This window comes from Symphodus melops (genome assembly GCF_947650265.1).
Source record: "Symphodus melops genome assembly, chromosome: 5".
In the NCBI taxonomy this organism is placed as follows: domain Eukaryota; kingdom Metazoa; phylum Chordata; class Actinopteri; order Labriformes; family Labridae; genus Symphodus; species Symphodus melops.
This window is the reverse complement of record NC_136695.1, coordinates 21580921-21604702: the sequence shown is the minus strand read 5'-3', so window position 1 is coordinate 21604702 and position 23782 is coordinate 21580921. Positions and strand designations below refer to the sequence as shown.

The 23782-nt window shown below is 40.8% G+C and overlaps 1 protein-coding gene across 3 annotated transcripts in view; it reads right to left on the bottom strand.

Annotated features, from left to right (window-relative positions):
• grin2db (glutamate receptor, ionotropic, N-methyl D-aspartate 2D, b) overlaps window positions 1-11178 on the bottom strand; it is a 53935-nt gene extending 42757 nt beyond the window's left edge. For all 3 annotated transcript variants that reach the window (XM_079344266.1, XM_079344267.1, XM_079344268.1), the window contains exon 1: window positions 10817-11178. The gene's annotated coding sequence lies outside the window, so the exon portion shown is untranslated. The remainder of the gene's footprint in view (window positions 1-10816) is intronic.
• Window positions 11179-23782: the final 12604 nt, after the last annotated feature.

Here is a 23782-nt window from a genome sequence, read left to right as displayed (position 1 = left end):
CAAGATTGAAAGGGCATCTCTTCTCTTCTCTCTGTGATTCTGTTACCCTATCTAGCTGCAAAAAAAACAATTATTTTGTATAAACAGCAGTGCTTCAGGAGAGGGGAAAGTGAAACCTCTACTGGCTCTGCATTACACCCGATTTCAGTCTCCATTTGTCCTTTCTGTATTTTGTAACCTTTCACAAGAGCACAATGAAACAGTCACCTTGACAGCTCACTTTGATGTTTCTTCACAGTAAAACAGCATTTTACTCTGACATTTCAAGTCCCTTTAATTTCCGTGCGGTCACACAAAACGCTTCTCACTCCAAAGTTCAAAGTATCTTGACTTTAATTCTAATATTTTTTCATTGGCTGGGATTAAACACTTCTGCCAAGAGACAGTGTCAATTAATTGGACTTCACTTCCGTACATTCAGGAGATAAATTTCATTACTTAAATGGGAGTACACTCCTTGTTTCACTTCCCTCAATGGATTGATGGAAATGAGATGAAGCTGACCCTGGAACCTGCCTCAGTATAGAGCTGACAATTCCCTGACCTCATTTCTTAACAAAAAGAAAATGTTTTAGTTGTAAGCGCCTTTGTGGTTTCTGCACGTCAGGCACAAAACGAAGGGACTGGAAATAAAATCCTGTACACAAGACAGTTACTGAAATATTTGAATTCACATCTCAAGTGATAGCAGCTCAGGGTGCATAATTACTTCTGTGGAGAATGTGTTGGATTTTGCTTGAAGACAATCTCACACATGTCTAGTAATTTCAGTAATGCTCGAAAATGAACTTCTATAACCTGACAGAGAAACCAGCTGTTAAAAATAAGAGCCTCAGTAGTTTCACTTTGCTCTGTAATACAGCCTGGGCTTCTTGAATTATTGACTGGTGTATGTGAGCGAGTGTGTATGTTTTATCTGTTCACCCCTGTCATTTAATCCTCAAGACAGTGCAAGCTCAAAAGACAAAATAATGACAGATACAGGGTGCATAAACAACATAAATGTGTGTTTGAAAGATCCATAGAAATAATTCAGCACACTCACTATTTTATCTCTTCTCTCTCTCTCTCTCTTTCACACACGCACACACACACGCACACACGCATGCACACATCCATTCAGAAAACATTGACTACAAATGGTTTATTGCCCTCTAGAGTGTTCAGACATAAATATATGTGAGGTCCAAGCAGATATATTAAAATGCCCATTTTGACAGCAGAAATAAACATGTATACAGCCTGGTGCAAAAAAGGTTTTGGTTTGAACAGTTCATGTCTTTACGCGCACACAGAATTGATCTCATAACTCATCCCTTTAGTTTATTGAATAGGGGTTGTGAGGGATCTAACTGCAAGAGGACACGTTGTAGTTGTTTGCCAAGAGCCTAAAGGCCCACCTCAGCTCAACCACTCGCCTGTGTCAAGGTTGAATGAAAGTTAGTTTGAAACAGCATTACCAAGGCTTCAGAAACCATTGGGTGACATCACTGAGTCTGTGTCCATGTACGGGTGATTGAAAGGACGATTTTAGAGCATAAAGGATTCGAATGTGACAATCTGTCAAAACGAGAGGGATTGTAGTATCGCGCTATAGTGCACTTTCTTGCCATTGCAGCTCTATGCTCACACTATTTGCAAATCTGTTTCATATCCTTTACAACAGACACAGTTGGGGAACTGTGGGTTCTGTGATGACTTTTTTTTTTTTAATTTCCCTTCCCTTTTCCTTCACAAGGGGGCAGGATTCTTGTCTGAAATGAAAACCAAAACCAAAGAGTTAGTCCCTAATAAAGACTTTACCTCTTTTTTATGGAAGAAACCTATATAACAAGCTGAAGACAGAGCATTCTAAACAGTATGAAGAGACTGAAACAATGACGAAATTAGACGCACAGTTACCAGCCCTTAACACTGTGTCATTTTGCAGCAGGCAACAGTCATCTCACGAGAGGTGCCTACATGCTTCCCAGCCCGAGTTCACACAGCAGCTTCAGCCCCCTGTACTGTTTGATACAGTGGTCGAGGCTAAGAGACATAAGAGGACAGTAATGGATGAATCTCTGAGGAGAAAAGGAGAGAGTGACCAAGAGAGAATACGGACTAGAATAAATATTGGACGAGCGCCACAGCACACCAAACTGAAATCCTACATATTGTTGCATTATTGTTCACTTATAAGCACTGTATTTGATCATTAAAAAATATACGGAAATGAGTTTAGTATTTCCTGTTGGAGACCTGTCAGTCTTTAAGATCAAAATGAAAAAGACGTGATCATGATTGTGATCCTGCCATAAAAAAAAACATTAAAAAAAATCATATTTTTCCGTTGCCAACTGCTACATCCATGTTGTATACAGTCTATGGTAAGGTCAGAATATTTCATCTGTAAAAGCTGTTCTTTTGGGATCTGGCATTAAAAATCTTTGTAAGACAGTGTATTATTTCAATATGCTAGAATGGTAAGGAGGCTTCACAGCCTGTGAGGCCCATGCTTGTATTATAGAAGTGCTTACTTTAAGGCTGGTCAAGGAGAGGGAATATTTCATTTCTCCTTCTCAACCACCTGACATAATAGAGCGAGGAGCAGAGGCCTTCCGCACTGCTTCTGGGCCGGGCCTCTCTGCTCCCTGGCTGACTATAATACCACATAATTTACTGGATCTAATGTACATATAAATTGTTTTCCATAGTTGCTTTTCTTCCCCGAACCCTCTGTCAAGCTGTCCTCACAACGTACGACCGGTGGGATTATCTTATTATGTTTGTTTTAAAAGGAATTATTTCTCAAAGCTCATCCTATTTACAGGCATCTATAAACTGTGAGGTGTTTGTGGTTTGGGGAAAATAGCTTTAATATCATGGCGCTATCAATGCAGAGCAATCATTTGAGAATAAACCTGCATTCACACTGCACATTTACATAATCTACTGTACATTCATAAATGAAATGCATAGCTGATTGTTGTTTAGATTTTTTTTTATTGTATTCAAACAGGCGATTCGATTGAAATCAGCTAGAAATTGGATTACATATTTTTTAGCAGATGTGATGAAATAGTAGAAGTAAGTCTGGGAACACTGAGAATTAAGCAGGATCATTTTAAGGCACGGAACACTGTGTTTTTACACAATAACATTAACTGAATTATTTTTTCATCCCATCTCGAGCCAGTAGTCGCAAAGCCACCGTGCTGCTCGACTCTGCCTGCACCAGCGCTTCCATTTATTCCCTCATTGATTGGCCAGACACTGGGATCACCTAGCCAGATCTAAATCAGTCACTAATTAAAAGAGCAAGATGAATACCAGCCGACACTGCAGCCCTTCAAGACCCGTAAGGTGAAACATTCTGTAACAAGTAAAAACAAGGAAGACTCTCGGCAGATAGGAGCAGCTAGCCCTGCATGATAATGATTCACAATCTTATTCAGAGGATAAACAGATTAAACTGGTGTGGGAAACCTTCACTGATACCTACAGTACATGCATCACGTCTTTGCACAAGGTCACACACAAGAAGATGCACACACACAAGCAGAAATGCATGTACAACATCACTCATATGCATAACTGTGTACACGTACTCTATCACATTTTAACATGCACACGCACACGTGACAACATGTTGAATACGAGAAAAAAGGGAAGTTGATTTCTTTCAGAAGCAGGTGCCACATGTTGCTTCGGTGTAACCGAGCTGTGTCTGCTTAAAAAAAAAAAAAAACGAACACTGCTATGTTACAACGTTGTGTACTGGTTTGAGCAGCGTTCACGACACATTTGGCTCTGTCTCCCCTCATAACCAAAGGTGTTAACAACACTTCTGTCAGCCTATCCTATAAATGTTGGAGGAACAGTTTGGCTCAGGAAATTCACTCCTATGCAGACAGAATCCCAAGAAGGGAGAGGAGTTTGAGGGACGACTGAAGGCTTTCTAAATGGAGCCGAGGATCCTCAGGAGTATAAGGTGGTGAAAGGTTGGTGAAGGGAATGTTGATACCCTGCAGTGTTGTCTTCACACAGAAGAATCAAGAAGCCCACTGATCCTGTGATGTTTATTACACAGCAGCAACAAATAAAAAAATACGACCTCTCGTGCATTTTCTCCATAATGTCATGACACGTGAAGCAACAGAATCTCATCAAAGAGGTGTAAGTAGTCTGAGATTGCCACATTATGCAGCATTTTACTATATGCAGCCAAAATGAGAGAACTGTACATTACATGACGTACCAGAAATTTCTAGCTGATATGATTTTGTGGGACAAGAAAAGAAAATTCAAAAGTGAAAATGTGATGTAAAAATGTAAAAAGAAAAAAGCGATGAAATGGCTGCAAACAAGCCATCAGTGACAATTACATCTTAATAAATACATACACTTAAGCTTATTAGAAATAAATGTTACCCTGTGTTTAGCATGGCTGGTTATCTTTTCATAATGTGAGAAGTTGGAATAACGATTGCTTTTCCTGTTCTTACCACTTTGCCAATATGGCATGAATGCAGCATTAGCAGTGCACTAGCACCTCATTAATGAGTCAACACTATTAAGACTGAAATCACATAAAGGGCAAACAACACAATGGGCATACATGAAGACACACACACAGCCAGAAAAAAAAGTCTTTTATAGTGACATTGCCTATTGATCACTGTGTGCTGTAATCAGCATTCTTCACATTTGGGGATAGATGACAGGAAACATCCTCTGCCAACTGTTGATGTCCTTGTTTTCTCCCCTCTTACTTCATGATGCATAACTTGTGAATTGGTGTTTTTTTCTCAATGCTAAAGACTTTGATATAGAATAAGCTACAGTTAACACTGAGCACATCACATAACAATCCACTAAATGAGCCTGATCAGTATCAGGCCAAGGTTGGGAACTTTTATTGGCTCATTCAAAAATATGAATTGAAATTGTTATTACATAATTGACAAGAGAGCATTCATTCCTTATCATCTTTCAAAAGATAGACTAAAGACGACTTGGATGTGGAAAAATGTCCAATTTGAATAATGAAACCTCACAAGGGGAATTGAGAACAAATTAATCCAGACCCTGAGTCAAAATACCTGCATTCCAGGCATATTGTACATTTCGTTCTTTTCACCGTCAAAAACCAGGAGAGGATCTATGAGACTGTCTTGAATCACAAGGTCTGTTTGAGAAGCTGGAGCTATTTACATGCAAAGATGAAGCACATTAACAGAAGCCCAGAAACATCAAACTATCTCCATCTGAGGCTTTCCTCCATCTCTGTGCTGACATTCCCTCTCCCTCTCTTGTCTTCCCCTCCTCGCTGTACTGTAGATAACGCAGTGTGCAAATTCCATTCAGGTGCAAACGCACATATTTGCATTTGTGACAGCTGTATAGTCGGCACCTGTTTATGAAAGAATTTCACATTCAAACTTGAAAGGAAATAGAGTAAAATGTATTTTTACATAGAAGTGATAAGGCAGTTAAACAGCTTCAACTTTGCAGCCAGTACCTGCACCCATAAATCTGGCACAGTCACTCTGGTACAAAGCCTTCTATAAATGCCAGCTGCTAGGTTTTCTAAGAAGAGAATGACAAAGGGCTTTAAACAAAGCTGCCCCTACATTCTGTCTCACAGATCAGAGGGCGTGACACAGCAACCCAGGGTGACATGAGACATTTGATGCAGATACGGGCAACCATAGTTTTCATAAATGCCTCCATTTCCGCTTTTTAATCATCACTTATACTGTCACTTTCTGCCTCATCCATCATCCAGAGCGCACAACACTGCTGCAGCATGCCGCACAAAAAAAGTGCACATCTTTCCGTGATCTTGATTTCTCCTCTAATAAGTAATGTGCACTCTTAAATGTATATACAGAACAGCCTCTGTACTGTATGTGTGCAAATCCCATGGGCAAGCTCCCAAGGTCCCCTCTCAACCAAAACTGTGACTGGTGTTTGTGTGCAATATGCCATTCAATTTGTGTGTATTTTTTGCCTGGTGTGTGTGTGCCTGCATACCCATGGGTATATGCCTGAACGTATTTTTTGAAAGTGTGTGACTGTGTATTGCATGCAGCCATGTGAAGCTGTGTGCCTGCTAGCTGCCTCCAGACTTGTATTCCCAAAACAAGCCGCAGGGCTTTGGCTCCAGTTTGTGTGTATGTGTGTATGTATGCGCACCTGTTTGATAATCAAGTGTGCAAGGTGTACAGGCTAAATTCTCACTTACTGCTGCGTGCAAGTTCATACCTGCATGATTTTGTTTATGAACGTGTCTGTCTGCAAGCTTGCCCTCCTGTCTGTCTGTCTGTCTGTCTGTCTGTCTGTTTTCCTCTCTGTCCGTTTGTTCAGTCAGTTCCTGTCTTTCCATCTACACACCATGTTTTGACTCTCTTTGCTAGTCCTAGTCTATAGTTCGGCTGTGATGGGACCAGGGGCTGCACCTCGGCTGTTGCAAAACCAAGATACCTGCTACCTTAGGCCTGCTACCTTAGATACCTGCTACCTTGGAAATATTCTTGTTAACTACACGTACGCTTGATGCCTGCCTCGCATTCGCTGTGTCTGTTTGGCGCCTCGGCTGTAGCCTGAATGGTCTAAAATATTAGCATGACATGGATACAAGTTGCAGTATACACATATATACACAGCAGCAGGAAAAACACTGGCTGAAAGCTCATGTGTTTTAGTTATGTTGTAGAAGTCAACGTGGAAACCTGTCCAACTAATACCAATAAAATCAGCAGTTTACTTCAATCCATGACCCTGTTAACTGGTGACTCTCACCCAATTACATCCGGGGCTGCATTTATATACGTTTATTTTTTTATTTTTTTATCTAAAGAGTATTTTGGCATTATTATGAACAATTAAATAAAGCAGAATTCACAAGGATTCTTGTTTTCATCAGATGCTGTAACTACGACGAACACAGTCCACTGAAAGTTACCAGGTCACGTGGTCACAAGTTGAATGGAAAACGAAGGGACGGAGTGCAGACGGAGCCAACAGTTTGTTCTGACACTGGACATCACCTGGTGTTAAAAATGATTGTTGATGTTAATATTTAATTTCTTCTTTTCTTCCAAATGTCACCAGGTTTGTTGTTTACATCCCACACATTAGGTAGTTATATTATGCCTGACCTCTGTGGTTTTCCCACTAGTGGTATCCATTGGTAACACTTGTTACCTTAATTCAAGTCTACATACAATTACACTCATGAGGCAGTTGGATGATTAAACAGCACCATACCATGCACTACATCTTTTAAAAAGCTTTTTTAACACACCTATAGCAGAATCAAAACCTGTCAATCTTTCAATTGTTTTCATTTTTTTAGCACCAAATCACAACAAAAGTAAATGTTAATTTAGAACAGTAGACCAGCTCTCATAGATATACTTGTGCAGAACTAGATGATAGTGGCTAGAAAAACCTTTTTTTAAAAGCAGGTTTTTAAGGCAGAAACCTTAAGCGTAACCTCTTTGGTGGAAAACCATTTTTCACAACCCAGCAATTGGTTACTCTAGATCAGGTTGTAAATTAACCACATCCCTCTTTTCTTTTGAGACACAGGACTTAAAGAACTAAAGAGGTGATTCTGAGTTTCCCCCTGTGAAACAAGATGTTTATTTATTCTCCAACTTGTCATAATGTGACTATTACATGGCAGCTTTGACAGCAACCGCATCAACTAAAAGTGTACTGAAGTGTCACCAGTGGTAAAGAAGGTGTTTGTTTCAAATAATTATCAAATCAAATTGTCTTTAAACTATTAAAGTATAATTGTCTCTTTGAATACAGAAGTTTGCAGTGCTGCATTAAATTTCATCTCTAAAGTGAATTGTGGAATGCCAAGTATTCTTTTTTATTGATACATCAGCAGATTATATACTGTTGAGGTTATTAAAGGTTAAGAACAATCAAAGCATGCCCCTGCAGGGGCATCCTTAGACTGGTGGTTTGTGGGCGTACCCTTGCATGAAGACTATGTTCTCCAAGCTGGCGGTCGGTTTTCAAATCTGACCTGTGGCTCCTTTCCTGCATGTCGTTCCCCATTCTCTCCCTGATTTCAAATTCAAATTAACAGTCCTATCTCTGAATAAAGTCGTAAAAAGCCACAAAATACAACTTAAAAAACAAGCAATCCAATGTTGTTCACTGAAAAACACTTAAAAGTGTTTAATGATATAAAACAGAGAACGTCAAAAACTGTGACAGTGAACACACTAAGAGCCTTACTTACTTCTTACTTACTTAGTTCTTAGTTCTGTTTTTTAAAAAATGTCTGGAGCAATTATTCAACAATCATTAGTGCTAATCAATGATTTGCCAATCAAGTCATCAACAAATAAACCCTAAAAGGTTTTGGAAGCCTGATTGCTTAAGAAAAGCTAAGTCAAATCATGAATTAAATTAGACTTAAGTGTGCAATTTAAACCTTAGTTTTCAATTTCAGGGAACAGCCAATTTGATAAACTGTGTCCCCTGCAGATTTAAATGGAGGGTGTTCTGTTTTGAAATTATCTAAATGAGCCCTATTAAGAAATGTGACAACCGAAAATGTACATTTCAAGTTAATCATTTTAATTGTTATGCTGTGAATATCACTAAAGATTTTTTTTAAATACAATATTTTATCAAGCATCACATGACAACTCCTTGCCTGCACATGTATACACTTCGTGGCTCACCACTGCTGCAGGCCAGAGTGAACACATCCGTCAATACAACATTGTGTGTAGAGACCAGGGAAGAGTGTTGGGCAAGGGGAGCACTGTAATCGCTCCAAAACTCCAGCCTCTGATCTCGTTAAACACTAATTGATGTTTCTGTGTTAACGGGCTTTACCTTAATTAGTGGTATCAAAAAGAACAGTGTGTGCACAGGGTGGTAGAGGGGCTTTTCGGTGGGCGGCAGGATTGAGGAAACCATCCACTAATGTTGCATCAAACATATGATGAAAGGGGAGGCGGGAGAATGAGGGGGAAGAGGAAACAGTGCAGAGGAAGTCACAGGTTGCAGGGGTGAGTGAACGGAAAGGATTGAGGCGAGAAGAAACAGGGGGATTGGCAGAAGAAATAAGAGATGAGCAAAAGGGGGGTTGAGCTAAGCTTGAAGGTTTTCTCTGCAAACATCAATGAATCAATGAAGTGAAATTGATGAAGAGCAGGGGGTTGGAGACAACAAGCGCACAAATGTTGACTCTATTCCCTCTCATCTGGGGCCCTGAGCCTTCCAACCATGTCCCCCCTCTGATATTTCATTCCAGCCAGCCTTCTCTTTACTCGCCCCTTCGTTTTGCTGCCTTCCCAATCTCTTTTCCTGGTTCTCCCCTCACGTCTTCTCCCCTCCACCTCCTCTTCCTCATCATCACACCTTCTCTCATCTCCCTTTCCTCCACACCTTCTGTCTCTCTCACCCCCCCCCCCCCCCCCCCCCCCCCCCCCCCCTCACATCTGGTACAGTAAAGATCTCTCAGGGCAACTATAGGACAGATTGGCTTTGCTGACACTATACAGGCAGCAGTGCATGCAGAACACTGCTGCAGTATTCGCCTGTGTGTAAAATTCAGAGGGAAATGATAAACTGAACTGAGAGCATCACCTGTGGGTGAAAGAGCTGATTGAAATGGATATCAGCTTGAGAATTCAGCTGAGAGGCACCACGGCCCACAGAAATGGAAAAACAAATAACTCATTAATTCCAATTTCCATGTGGATAAATGGTCTCACAAAGCAGGACAATATATTTGATTCTGGACTCTGCAGCAAATCTGCAAGTGAAGCAACACTGCTTTTTGTTTAACATGTCAACAGCAGCAGCTTCTTCTTTGGTGGTCTTATGAACCAGGCCTTGTGTTTTTTTTTTTCCCCTTTTTTTCTCTGCTGGTGTGTTTTGCTCCTGCATCCACCTCGTCTGTATTAACTGTAAGGCAAAAACAAAAGTTATCTGCGCACCCAAAGGGGATGCAAATTTAGGAATCTACCTACAAAGTGAAGTCTCTCACACACTCCTTCACCCGTGCAGCAGCAACAACAACAGAAAAAAACACCGCCTGTTCCAGCTGTCCGTGAGTGTTTGAGGCAACTCAGTCCATTGGGGAAGATTCCTCGGTGGCAACAGAGGGATAACTGTGCCGCCATACGCCCAAAAAAAATCGGCGTATTGGGACATAAATAGATCAAGAGGGAAAACTGATCGGCAATCTTGCGGGTTTAGCTATGGCTACATAGGCAGACACACACACTCAGACTTTGACCACGTAGCCTGAGAAAATGAGCATCAACAGATATGATCACCTCAATTAATACAGCCGCAGCAGAGTGAGGAGGAAACTGCAGCCAGCACCGATGTTTGGAGACTTAAATGGAACCCAAACTCTGTTTTTATTAATAATGTATGGAAAAATCTTGGTAGACGAAATCTCAGCCCAAAGCTTTAGTCCACATGATTAATTGAACTGCCCGTAAAATAAGTGTGTTTGGTTTGGATATCTAAGCCGGCTGCTGTGAGGAATCTATGCGTAAAGAAGCTAAGAAGAGGCTCGTGAGTTTTCCGGCGCAGCAATGACAGAGGGGTCAAAGCCCCCGTGCGCCGGCCGTTTTCCTCCCCATCCCAGGCCATCCATCTCTCCATCACCAGCGGCGTCCAGATGCCGACACCCGAACCCACTATGCCTGTCTCAATGACGCGTAGCACCCGCTCACTGCCCGAGTTGCAATTCATCTCAGCAGTACAGACTCTGTGCGCGCGGGGTGAAATGCCTCCGCACTGCAAATATAATTTAAATAAATGTAGGTAGGCTACTTACTGTTTTTCACCAGCCTTTCCCCCCTCTTTTCCTGCGTCCCTCCATCCTTTTTCACATCCTTCCTTTTTGAGGTATCCGTTTTGCGGCTGTCCCCCCTCTCAACCACCACAAACACCGCCGCCACGACCGCCGCCACCACACACGCACACAGACACGCACGCGGGGGGAAAAATATCTCTAAATATATATCTCTTCTACATGTATTCAATTTCTACGATCTCTCTACCTCTCTCCCTCCCTCTCTCCTCTCCTCTCTCTCTCTCACACACACTCTCTCCCTCTCCCTCTTTCCCTGTTCTTTTGTTAAAATTCAGTATATGCGCCCCGTCACCTAGCAACCGTCAACCTCTCTCTCTCCCTCTCTCTCGCGTTCCCTCCTCCCTCCCTCTCTCCATCACTGGCGACACGTGTTGAATGCTAAACTTAACGGTCCGGAATAAAATTAATAAAGGGATGGACGCTCTATATCTCCCCCCTCACCCCCACTCCCCCTCTCTTTCACTCTTGTGCGTATCATGCTGCAATATAAATATTTACTAGAACCACTCAGCCCTCTCATTGCCTCCCCATCCAGCCCTCCCTCCCTCCCTCCTTCTCCCATGCCTCCCTCTGCATTTCCCCTCCCTCCCTCCCCCCTTCTTCCATCCATCCATCCATCTCTGGCTCCCTCCTTGGCCGTCCTGCCTTTTTTTTCCCCTTCTGCCTCCCCTCTATCGCCTCTTTCTGCTTCTCCAAGCAAAACGAAGGCGCCACACCACACCAGCATCTGTGGATCCACATGTGAGTGTCACCCTGCCGGCGGTGCATCTTTGCATGGAGCTGCAGCGCGTGTGCACGTGAATGAAAAATCCATACTACAGTAGCTTGTGATTGTGTGTGAGCATCTTGCAGAGAGCGCAAGAAACAGGCAGGCTTCACAACACAGCAGCTGAGTTTTTGTGAACTCCTCATGTTTGGGCTTCACAGCTCAAATCAAATATTTATATGGAAGTAACTTTTTATAACCATCTGTTGACAAAGAGCTGCTGGATGTTATGTTGTTTCCTTCTCTTTCATCCTAAGGTGAATCTCTGGGGGATACAGAAGGTGTAAAGGACCTTAAATTTTAAATGTGTCGTTATCTTCCCTTCAGTCATCATTCCCTTTCTCTTCTCTGTGTGTGATCTGAGATCAGCTCAAATCAATGAAGCTGCAGTTACCCTTAGATCATCTGCAGAATGTGAACTGGTTTACTCCTTATGATCTTATGATTGGGGTTTAACCTTTCAGCAGAAATACACACACACTGTATAAACCCTCACAGAGAGATAGTGTTTAAATGTAACAGCAGCTTCAGGAGGAGCAGGGCAAAGGTCTCTGTGTATTGATAGAAATGTGTCAGGCCCCTGGAGGTTTGCTAAATGATGGACGCACTTCTCCGTTCCCTCTAATTGAACAATCATCGATATGATAGTGAGTCAAAGCCATACACACACACACACACACACACACACACACACACACACACACACACAAAACATGTTGCAGAAGACATAAACAGTGTTGTGTTTGTGTGTGTGACTTTGTGTGTGTCTAAACTTGGATCAATGCCTTGAGGCGATGTACCCTTTATCAGACTTTGAAAGATCTGTCCTGTGGAGCCTGTATCACTCTCTCCAAACAGTCATCATTGTGCCCAATATGCCACCAGGTCACTACACGATACCTTTGTTTGCATTTTTGTGACAACCCTTAATTTTTTTTTTTTTTTGAGAATATTGTTTTATACATCCTTCATCCAAAATCAGATTTTGGCTGCACTGCCCTATTTAATATATATTAGTGCTGGGAAGATATGCCTGTGTTGCAATTTGATTTTATCGTGATTCTTGAGTGCCTTTATATTAAATTTATATTATGATTCTGTAATATTGTGGAAGTATGTGATCTAATACCATGGATATTTGTCATTTTTCTAACCTTTAAAGGCAGGGTTGTTTTTGGTTGAAATTGTGTTTAGGTCCTAGCAGACAAAGGAATGAAGAAAATCTGTCATATATTTGTAAGCCTGTAAAAACTTTGACTAACGTCTTCAACAAGGTACCAATTTGACAAACTAATCATGCCTCCCTGTCTTCTCACTCGTTCTCTATTCCCTTGCATGTACAGCCCACATTCAAAGCATGAGCTGAGGTACGCTTCTGGACTAATGGTTCTTGGTCATGTTAGTGAGGGGTGTAGCTTTTGAGGGAGCACAGAGGGAAGGGGGCGGGTGCAGACAGAGCACTTAGGGAATGCTACTTTCAAAAGCATGTTAGTCTTCGAAAATTACCAATTAAAGTGGAAAATTATGAGAAATTGTACAATTGGAAAATGAGTAGAATATTTTTATTTATATTTATGAAATAATGTACCTCAAATGTCAGTCAGTCTTTGATTTTTAACATTAGTTTTATTATCAAACGTTCAGCTGCAACATGCAGGACTACAAAGTCACGTGATCATCAGCTGACAGCATTTGTTTCCTTCACCTGGGCAAAAAGCTTCGCCCTTTCTAGTAAAGAGTTGGCTGACTGGATCAGCACCTTGCTGAACCGCACAGACCGCGGTATTCCGGCGTTAACGCCCAGAGCAGCTGAATGAACACTAAACAAACTGCACCCAGAGTCAGTACCCACAAGGTTTTGATTTGTTGCTTCATTGGAACAGCTCAGCTACAGTTACAGACTAATGTATCATGTTGCTAACAGATAATATGATAATCAGGATCACCTGATGATGACAAACACATTTACTAACATAAAACAAATATCTGTGGATCAATTACTGCTATCCTCTGCGACTGATAATTTTAAGCTTTTCTTTAAAAAACTGAGTGTTCATTATGCTCAGAAGCTAATTATTGAGCTATCCAAGCAGCTCACGGAGGAGACACAGGTCTATTAAACTAAACACAAACATGACTTCTTTCAGTCAAAGTGGTTCAACAGATGATACATTTTCACATCAATAAAACGTTCTTCAGTTATCACTTGGTTCAGTCTGAGAGTCTGATGGAGTTGAAACTTTATTGATAACCTGAAAGAAACTGAGCTATTGAGAAAAAAAAGGCGTGCACTGTTGGTTCCTTTACACTTTTGGCTGCTCTCCACTCATATTGGTTGTTTTTTGCCAAAAAAAACTGCTGTTCCATGGCTAAAACTTTTTCAACGTAGACCGTACTTTTACTTGATCCAAGCAACCTCGCACAAGTGCCACACATACAGTATGGGCTGATGCATGTCCCTCATTAATCAGAATCAGCTTATGTTTCCTTTTTAAAAATATTTGACTGTGGTAAACTGCACTCAACATAAACAAACATTTAACAATAAACAAATATTTACTAGCCTACATACGACAATGTAGGTTTGCACTCCTCACTGTGTTGGTGATGAGTGCAAACATGCTGAAGTAATAGGTAAGAAGATAAGAGCTTATCATAGCTCTTCTTGGGTAAACTCTGGATTTACTATGAAGATTGACTGACCTGAGACCTGTGGTTAAAGAAAAGAGCAAATGTCAGACATTAAAATATGGACACAAATCTAACCTCTTGTTTCACCAACAGCCATAAGAAACAAAAATGATAAAAGTAACACAACTTACTCCCGAATACCATTGTCTTGTTTCTCGAGACAGTCTTCAACACTAAATACAGGTCAATGTAACCTCTGCTTCTTTTTTTAGGGATTTTGATTTAGTTGAATCCATGAAAAGTCATAACTGATGCATTCAAATCAAAAATGAAAATATGCAAACAGCAGCAGTTTAGGATTATATTCATGACCCCAAAATTGACTGAATTAGTTTGAGAAAAGAGAGGAAACACTGCATCTTTCTCATGTCGTCCAACCATAAGTTAAACACTCAAAACATTTCGTGGTGCAATGTTGCAATGTTTTTTTATTTGAAGAAACAATTAACAATATCAATTAAAACATGTGCCAATTTTAGCATAGTTGGTTTCTCCGAGCATACATTGTGATGAAATGCATCTATACACAGTTAAGAACACATACTGCTTAGTGTTACTATGCTGATGTGTGGTCAGTTTAAGGACTCGACCCATATGGTAATAAATGTGAAGATGCTGGGTGATTAGTGTGATCTGTGCTTCCTGGCTTGGTGATTAGCCGCCAGATGGCTACAGAAAGAGAGGTGGCCGCTGATTCTGGACCGTAGGATTTGTGATAAGGGATCCATATCTGCTTCAGTGGTGCGTTCACTGTCACTGTGGCTGCTGTATTAATAGGCAAGATACACATCAGCTAATCATATTTGCTGCTACGAGGAAAAGGTGAAGCAGCCGCTTTACTCTTCATACCCTTCTTGTTATCTGTTTTTGCCATGTGCATTCATCTTCATTTCCATTCATCAATCAATTCATCATCACAGACCCCCTCGCTCTGTTTTGCCTGAGGCCTATGGAGATATTAGAATGGTTACATTAGGGTTTATGAGGCATGTGATGGTATGCACCATCACTGTATTTTCTCCTCAGTGTGTATCGGTATGCTTCTGTTGCACACACAATTTCTAAACACGTTTACATAGAAGGTAGAGTGCAGGAACGAGTTTTGCTGTTGTGCAGAATAAAGACTGGACTTGTGATTGAGGCACATTGCTTTGCGAATATTTTTTTTTTTTGCTGTGTTACTTACTGTCTGTGAGAGAATGTGTTTGTGTTGGAGAAGGAGTGGGTGAGCGAGACAGTTTGATTTTTTTGTTGTTTGGTCTAATCTGATGTGGCTGTGCACTCCTATCTCTATTTACGCATCTGTTTAGCTCGGAGCTAACAGACAAACAATAAGGTTGTCTCTCTAACGTACACACACATACACATATACTGTGTACACAGATGCACAGAAACACAAGGCTGCACTTGAATTTGGTACCCGAAACAGTCAACTAGTCACTAAATTACAGCAAGCTACTTTTTTTAATTGTAGATTCTAATCCAGTAATTGACCAACAAATTATGACTTGCTGATCGTGAATTTTTTTTAGAAGTGTTTGCCTCAGATGAAACTATTATGATCATTTGAAAGATGTCATGAACATGTCAGTGTGACCCTAAATAAAAGAAATGTGGGATACATCAGAAAACTTATTTTATTGATTAAAAATGCAAAGGCAATGAATGAATATCATACATAAATATCCCATTGATTTGTTTAAAGGGCCAATGGCTGTTGGGGCTAAAGAGATTTTCATTGTGTTTGCCCAGCAGCAGCAGGAATCCTTAAAGAGTGGGTGGTTGGGTTCATGCAGGATTGACTGGGCCTTTTTTAAGCGACCTGAGTTTAAACACATCAGTCAAATTATTTGGAGTAGTACCTGCAATTTTGCAGCATATTTTTGACTGTGCCCAGCAATCTGTTTCGGTTTTGTTTTGATAATTAACTGGGTCAAGTGCTGCAAAACCTGTCACTCAGGCCGAGAGAGAGAGAGAGCAAGACAGACATAGGTTAGGAATGCTTTCTAGCTAAACTGTAATGGTAGTCTAATGACAGCATTTCCTTCAACAACGTCTCAACTTTAAATTTATAAAGTTGTTTTGAATTCAAAATTCGGATTTCATTGTGGTGTTTTCTTTGGCTTCTATGTAAAGTTTGGACTTAGGTCTTAAAAAGTTTGTATTTAATGAGGGTGTAAGAGCAGTAAACTGTATTCTTACATAAGATTTGTGTGTCACATTAAAGTACACTGTTTTAAAATGCCATTGGGAAAAAGGACCAGATTAAATTCAGCAACATGATTAGCTTCTGAGCTTGCATTGACATTTTTTGTTAATTATTTATTAATAACTTTATTTTCCTTTTACATTATTGAATTCCCCCCACAAATTGTTGCATAAATATTCAAATGAAAGCAGGGACTTAAGTGTGAATGCTCTACATTTCCTGGAGAGGGATCTCCAGACCACTCTTTATAGTTGACTCACTATGTTTAAATGAACCCTGTATTTCCAGTTCTGTAACCTTATATCTCTGCTTAGTATTTGGTTTGCAAATTCAAAAATAGTAGGCTTTGACTGACAAAACTTTCCAAGGCCGTTATGGCCCAAGACCCCCTATCTGGGCCGTACTCCATATGTCTGTGGAAAGCCCTGCTCTAACAACATCTGCCGAATATATGAGCAGAATCTTTCAACTTTAATATGATACACAGATGCATTCAACCACTGTAAACAAAAAAAGCAGTTGCTATTAGGCTTGGAACTAAATTAATCACCATAAATAAAGTGACAGGAACAAACTAAGAATATGTTTTTGTTTTAGTTGATAAAAAAACAAAAAGAAAAGCCTTTGAAAGATGCTGCTTGATGATGAAAATTGTTGCTCAATTGTTCCTTCATCCACTTTATCTACACTCAGTAACCTCTTATCTGTTGATGCAGCTTACAAAGATGTGACATTTGCCCCTTTAGTTACCCTTTTTCTTTTTACCTTATTTTGCTGTTGTATCACTGTCAGACCCTTCATCAGGTTCAATGCTGTCAAATACAATATTTTATATTTCTGGTCATAAAGTTTCAGTGTTTTTGGGGCGCCGATAGCTCAGCGGCAGCGACTGCGCGCGTACCATGTTGCGAGGCCTTGCTCCTCGCGCGGGCGGCCCGGGTTCGCGTCCGGCCTGTGGCCACTTTCCCGCATGTCTCTCCCCACTCTCTCCCCCTTTCCGACTCTATCTGTCCTATCAATAAAGGCAAAAAGGCCAAAAATAATCCTTAAAAAAAAAAAAAAAAGTTTCAGTGTTTTTTACTAAATAAAATCATTTGCCATCCCTTCATCTAGGTAATTTAGTAAATTAACGGTAGACTCATGCAAAAGAAGCTTAATCCTCACTCAGGCCTTCATACATATGTGGCAACAGTGTTTGCAGACACCCTGTCCTCTGCCTTTATTTTGATGTTGTTTGTTGTTTTTGTGGTTGACTCATAACGTTTCTGGAGCTGATTTGTTTCTCCCAGCCAATGACGGTGCGGTTCAAAAAGGCAAATATCCCATAGCTGAAGAAAAGAAAATACCATCATAAATAATGAAGGGTATAAAGCTCATTCCAAAACAGTCTGAACCTTGTGTTGACTTTTTCTCGCAGGCATTGATTTGAACTGTTTTTTTGTTGGACAGGCAGGTGCCGAACCTGCCTGCCAGGTGTTTCGCTTACACAAGCGTGCAGTAGCTTGATGTGTAGGTACAAGCAGTAACGTACACACGTATATGTTGTGCAGTGAACATGCACTCCTGGGGGCCATGAGCTCAGGAGGAGAAGCCAAGTTTTAATGTTGTATTTAAAAGTTGAAACGAACAATGCTAAATGACTCCACCTTTAAGAAATACATTTTAACTATACATACAGTGCATACATTTTGTAATATCATTTTTGATTAATTAGCCACCAACATGAATGGTACTTAATGTGAGCTCAAGGTTAATCAACTGAACAGGAAACTGCTACACTGTATGTGTAGTGTCAGAGCCTTGATGCTTTCTTTTATCTTTGACATGACTAATGGTTCATTTTAAATAAGCAGATGGTCATATTGGTCTAATGTCTCTGTGTTGTATACACTTTTAATTAAATAAAGGATATGATTTGTTTTTCTGCTATTGCATTAGTTTGAAACAAAATATTTTTGGTTTCAGATTCATTATTATTGCAGTATTCAATCCAGTGACTAATAAAGCTAATGGCCTTCAGCTTAAACAGTCACATCTATAAAGAAACCAAACGCTGTAAGACTGGCTTGAACAAAGTGTTAAAGGTGCATGTTCAGACATGACTTGTTTTTCCCATCTTGAGTGACATGAAATGTGAATTTTCTTGATTTGTGAGGCTTGGTTTTTCACAGGGAAAGACGGAGTGAAATGAGGAAGAAGAGGCAAGAGAAACGGGAACCTGAAACAACTTAGTTCAGTTCACTCAGTGTCCCAGGTGAATATTTAAAACAGAAAAAATACAAAAGTTACTATAAACTGATGATTAGTGTATTTCACGCCTTGTTTTTATTCACCATTGTAATCACATTTAGCAAGCATTTATCATCATTAAGCCTTAATGACCTTTCTATCGCTTCACCAAAAGATGTTATACTGTTGTTGAATTACTTTCCAGGGCAACTCAAAAAGACAGCTAGAAAGAGGAGTGAGAGGTTGTGAGGAGGCTTCAGTTGTCTCAGAGGAGTGGTGACAGACTGCATGTATACTCTATGCCTGAAATTGAATTTGGCATGTTCCCACAGGCTATATGACGGTTCGGTGTCACACATTTGGCTATGGTGGCTGCAGCATACGGAGGATGGTCCCATTTACTTGTTGAAATATATGGTCTTGTTTAATGGTAGACATTGCTTTTTTTTTTTTTTTTAAATGCCCGGTTCTGTTGTTTCCTTTCACTACCGCTTAAAAGTTCCTCTGTCCGGCGTGGATGTTGTTTAACAAAGAGCCCTCAAGCTTCAGGGAATAAACAGAATTTTTGACATAAGACTTCATTAAACAAATGTTTGTGAATTCAAAGGATGTTATTATTTTGAAAATAAAACTGGGCTTAAGGCTGTTTGGATGACTCTCTGATCCTAAATTGACTCTTTGGTATTAGCAGCAGAGACATGAGGATTTGACATAAGGCCAGTCAATATGGAGGCAGAGCGTGGAAGGAGTTCAGTGCAGAATAGTGAGGGGGCCATGGGGTGCTGCCAAGTTTTTAAAAGAGTCAGAGATGCCTTTTCAACTTCCTTTAAGTTCCTTCGCCTTGCATTCTACGCTACATGTGTGCATTAACTTTGCATTCAGCCGCTGAAGCTCTCGCTCTCTCTCTCCCTTTTTCCTCCAGCTCTCACACACTGGGCAGAAAGTGAAGGGAAGTGGCAATTGAATTTCCTTTCAGCAGTGGTGTGTGGAATGGGAAAAAGTTCAGGGCCACAGTGCTAGCCTCTATCACACACAGACACTACACACAGCCTTAATCCATTCCACTGCCCTTCCCCTTCGTCCACACATACTTGTCTCCAAATCCCCTCCACTCTCCTTTCCTGGAATAAATTATTTCATTTATTTTCGGTCCACAGCATTTTTTTCCCCCCCGTCTTCATGGTGCGCCTCAACTGCTGTCCCTGCGGAGAGCCCTGATGAATGTGTTGGACTCACACTCTCTGATCATCTCTGCTCCGAGCGCCTTTAGATACACACTGGCTTCTAGCTGCCTCCATTGCACATAGAGACTCTCTCCTTCCCTTGCCCTCCTCTCTCTCTCTCTCTCTCTCTCTTAGACCCACAAATACACAAAGGGATAAAACAAGCTATAGAACAGCTCAGGATCCTTTATCTTTCTCTTTGCATGCACAAACTCTGCTGTAACACAAACACATTTTCATTCTCCTCTGAGGAGACGAACCGGCGCTGCTGTTCCTTGTTCAGATTAATGATGACATTTAAGAACACTGAACAATTTCAAATAACATCTATAATTCAGCCGGGAACATACGTTCAACAATGTGTGGAAATCAGTCCATATTGCTGAGCTCATGAATATGGAGAAAAGCTGCAAATGAATTATTCTTTTTTATAATTGAAGTCTCAGGACTTGAACATAGAGCAAGAAGCCTCTCTCTCTGTGTGTGTGTGTGTGTGTGTGTGTGTGTGTGTGTGTGTTAGAAATGTGTTCACAGGGGCACATGTGCACACATTAACACACATTAATGAAAGCAGTTGCACTCTCTCTTTGGTCAAGTTGTCATGTTGTGTTGTCGCTCTGATTGAGGTGGTCATGGAATGCCTTCTAGAGCCCCCTAACAATGTCGGCTAAGACCCCATCTTCCTCACTGGCATGCACATCTCCCAATGGGACAAAGCCTGACAACAAGAGATTGGGATTCGATAAGGATAAGTGAGCGCTCTGTTTCATCCTGATCACTGGGGGATTCACTTCGAACTTCTAACACACCAAAAAAGCGCACACACACACAGAAACCAGATCCCCCCTGGCAGGCGGTCCTCCAGTGGTATCAATTAAGAAGCTGGTCCAATCAATGTCTTAGCACAAGCCTGATACTCAACTACAAGAAGATTAACACTAAGCTTACATCTTAACACAAAGGGGGCCAGCCACATAAGGAAACATATAAAAGATCTCCCCCTTACGACACATAAAACACACATTACACAACACATGCAGATGTTAGCCCAACATCCAGCCTCCTGTGTCTGCTGCCTTAAGACTTGAGGAAAAGATTGCAATAATGGAATCTGTATTTTCTCTTTCTCTCACTGTCATTTTTCGCTCTGCTCTTGTCTTTCCCTTTGTACAGCTAAAGTCTGACCTAAATACTTCAGGTTTTTGACGATTGGACCATAGCAAAGATCAGAGGCATTCGGGGGGCTTCTCGTGATAATGGAGTGAAAGGGAATGAAGGCTAAAGAGCTGTACACACTCACACATAGATACAGGTTCTTACCACACTTCAGAAGTGTACAACATGGAGCTCATAAACCAGCCGAACCATATCCTCACGACTGCTGAATTCATCATCTTAAATCATACACAGTACCTTACCTTTCACCCTGCCGTGAGAAGAAAAAGCTGCAGTGTATCAGCTGTGTGCCCTCCACCAAGCTAGCGTTAATCCAGGCCTTGGCGGGGGGTGGGGGGGGGGGGGTCGTCCCATCATTCACACACTTGGAGGGGACACCAGAGAACCTTTAACATTGGCTTGTGACAACACCTTGAGATCGAAGAGCCAGTAATGCAGCGATGGCAACTGGCCCACCAGTTAATGATCATCTTCTTTCGTTTTCTAGCTTAATACAGATCTATACTGCTCACTATGATCACTGCGCTGACATATGGCCACCTACACACACACACACACACACACACATTGACATTGTCTCTCCACTAAACACTCACAGCCACCTGAACAGTCAGGGCAGGAAACATAGAGGTCAAACAATGCCTCACCAGTTTTCTAAGTGCACCCATTCATTTTTCATTTAATGATGTGAGGGGATGTGATAGGTGTAAGCACCGTGATGAAGTCCCCTCCAATCCCATCACCACTCGCTCCTTCCTTCCTGCAGGACACGAAATAAGGACGGGCAGCTCTGACCAGGCGGAGAGTTTCAAAATGTTTCAATCAGGTTAGAGTACAGCTCTGCTTCCTCAGCTGAATTTAAGTCAGTACGAAAGATAAATTGTGAAGTTTATTATAAAAAAACTAATGCTTTTAGATGTTAAACTTTTGAAGTGAGATTTGTATTGTACACATCAAGCAAAGTGTTCTACCTTACAAGTTTAATTAGCAGAATATTAAAAAATGGATTTTCAAGGAAAAATTGGACTAATGATCAAATCAAGGGTTGTTTGGAGAAAAAATTAAATTGTGCAGAACAGAGTATTTGCCTAGCTCTGATTGCAAGCTAAAATAAATGTGATGGAAACCTCCCACTATGGCTGTTTCAAACAAAAGTTTGCATTCAATGCAACAAGACATTGTTTTTTTCCTTTGACATGTTTCATAATAAAAAATCAACGAAGACGAGAGGACACATCATTCCGAAAAAACAAAAGGTGCCCAGATGTTTTTATGTGACCAAAGTAAATTCTTTTACTCAAAATGTGGCTTGTCAGGATACTTATATGTATGTGTTTGTATTTAATTTGATACTCAACATTTAATTTCTATTGAATGTGCTTTCTTCAAATGCAAGAGAGGCATTTAATGCATATTAATGATCACTGCAATATGAGTGGAAAATTATTCATTTAAAAAGACTAAAAATGATATCTCTATTTTATCCTGCTACATCCCAAAATATGTTTTCAATTTACACCAGGCGTCACTTTGGACAGCTTTTAGTATTTCACCTGGATGATCAGGGACAAACTCAGGTTAATGCAGTTTATCAGCTGTACCACACTTGAAGGCGATGCAATGTTAATGCAATCAATAGAGTGTCAAAACTTTCTAACAACAAACAGTTAACCTCAAAGGAAAAAGTGCATTTCTCATCCTTTGTCTCTTCCTGCTAGTAACTGACAAGTCTTAGCTTGAATTAATTCCTTTCCTTTAAGTTGATCATCTGTAGCTAATTTGCATATTGAGTTCTGATCACTTTACTGCAGAATCAAGATAATACGAGCACTTATCAACACCAGGTCCTCTTGACCAGATTTTATTCTGATACAGATCTCATGTTAATACAAGGTGTAAATGGGGCCTTTGTTGTATTTTACCCTTTATCCCAGCTCTCTGTTCTCATTTCCGCTTCTGTCGCTTATATCTCCAATTACTGAGTGAAAATACACAGACGTACTTGTTCCATCAGTGACTGTCACTTCAGGAAACATTTATATTTAAATCAATGAAGAAACCAATCTGTTGATCAGCTTTATAACATCCCAAATCAGTCAGCCGAGGGTACTTTAATTCCTCATGCTTACCATTAACCCAGATCTAAACATACAATTAAACAGTAGTCAACGTAGTCTATCATGGTCGTCAACAAATTGATTCATTGCTGCAAACACATCAAAGTCAACCACCTATAATATTTTAAACCATGTGCTGTCAGAACTCTGTGTGTGTAGTTTCAAGGGAGAGACAAGCAAAGCACACCTCAGCTCTCTGAAGTGGCTTCACTTCTCGAAACACTGATCTGATAAGATAGGAGCGAACCCCACCAGGAATTTGTTTTCAGAGCTGATGATAACTGAGGCACGCGGAGAAGAGACTCACTTTGGCCCTCGTCTGGAGACGCGCCGAGAAAAGAAAGTGAATTCCACCTGAGAGGAAGAAAAAACCATGGCCGGTTATTGGTTTTGGCCCCGTCAGCCTGACCTCGCCAAAAAACAAGCATCTGCTTCTATTATTCGATGGCGAGGCAACAATGTGTGCATAGCACCATCACCAATCACGACACAAAAGGAGAGTGGTCCCCTGACTCA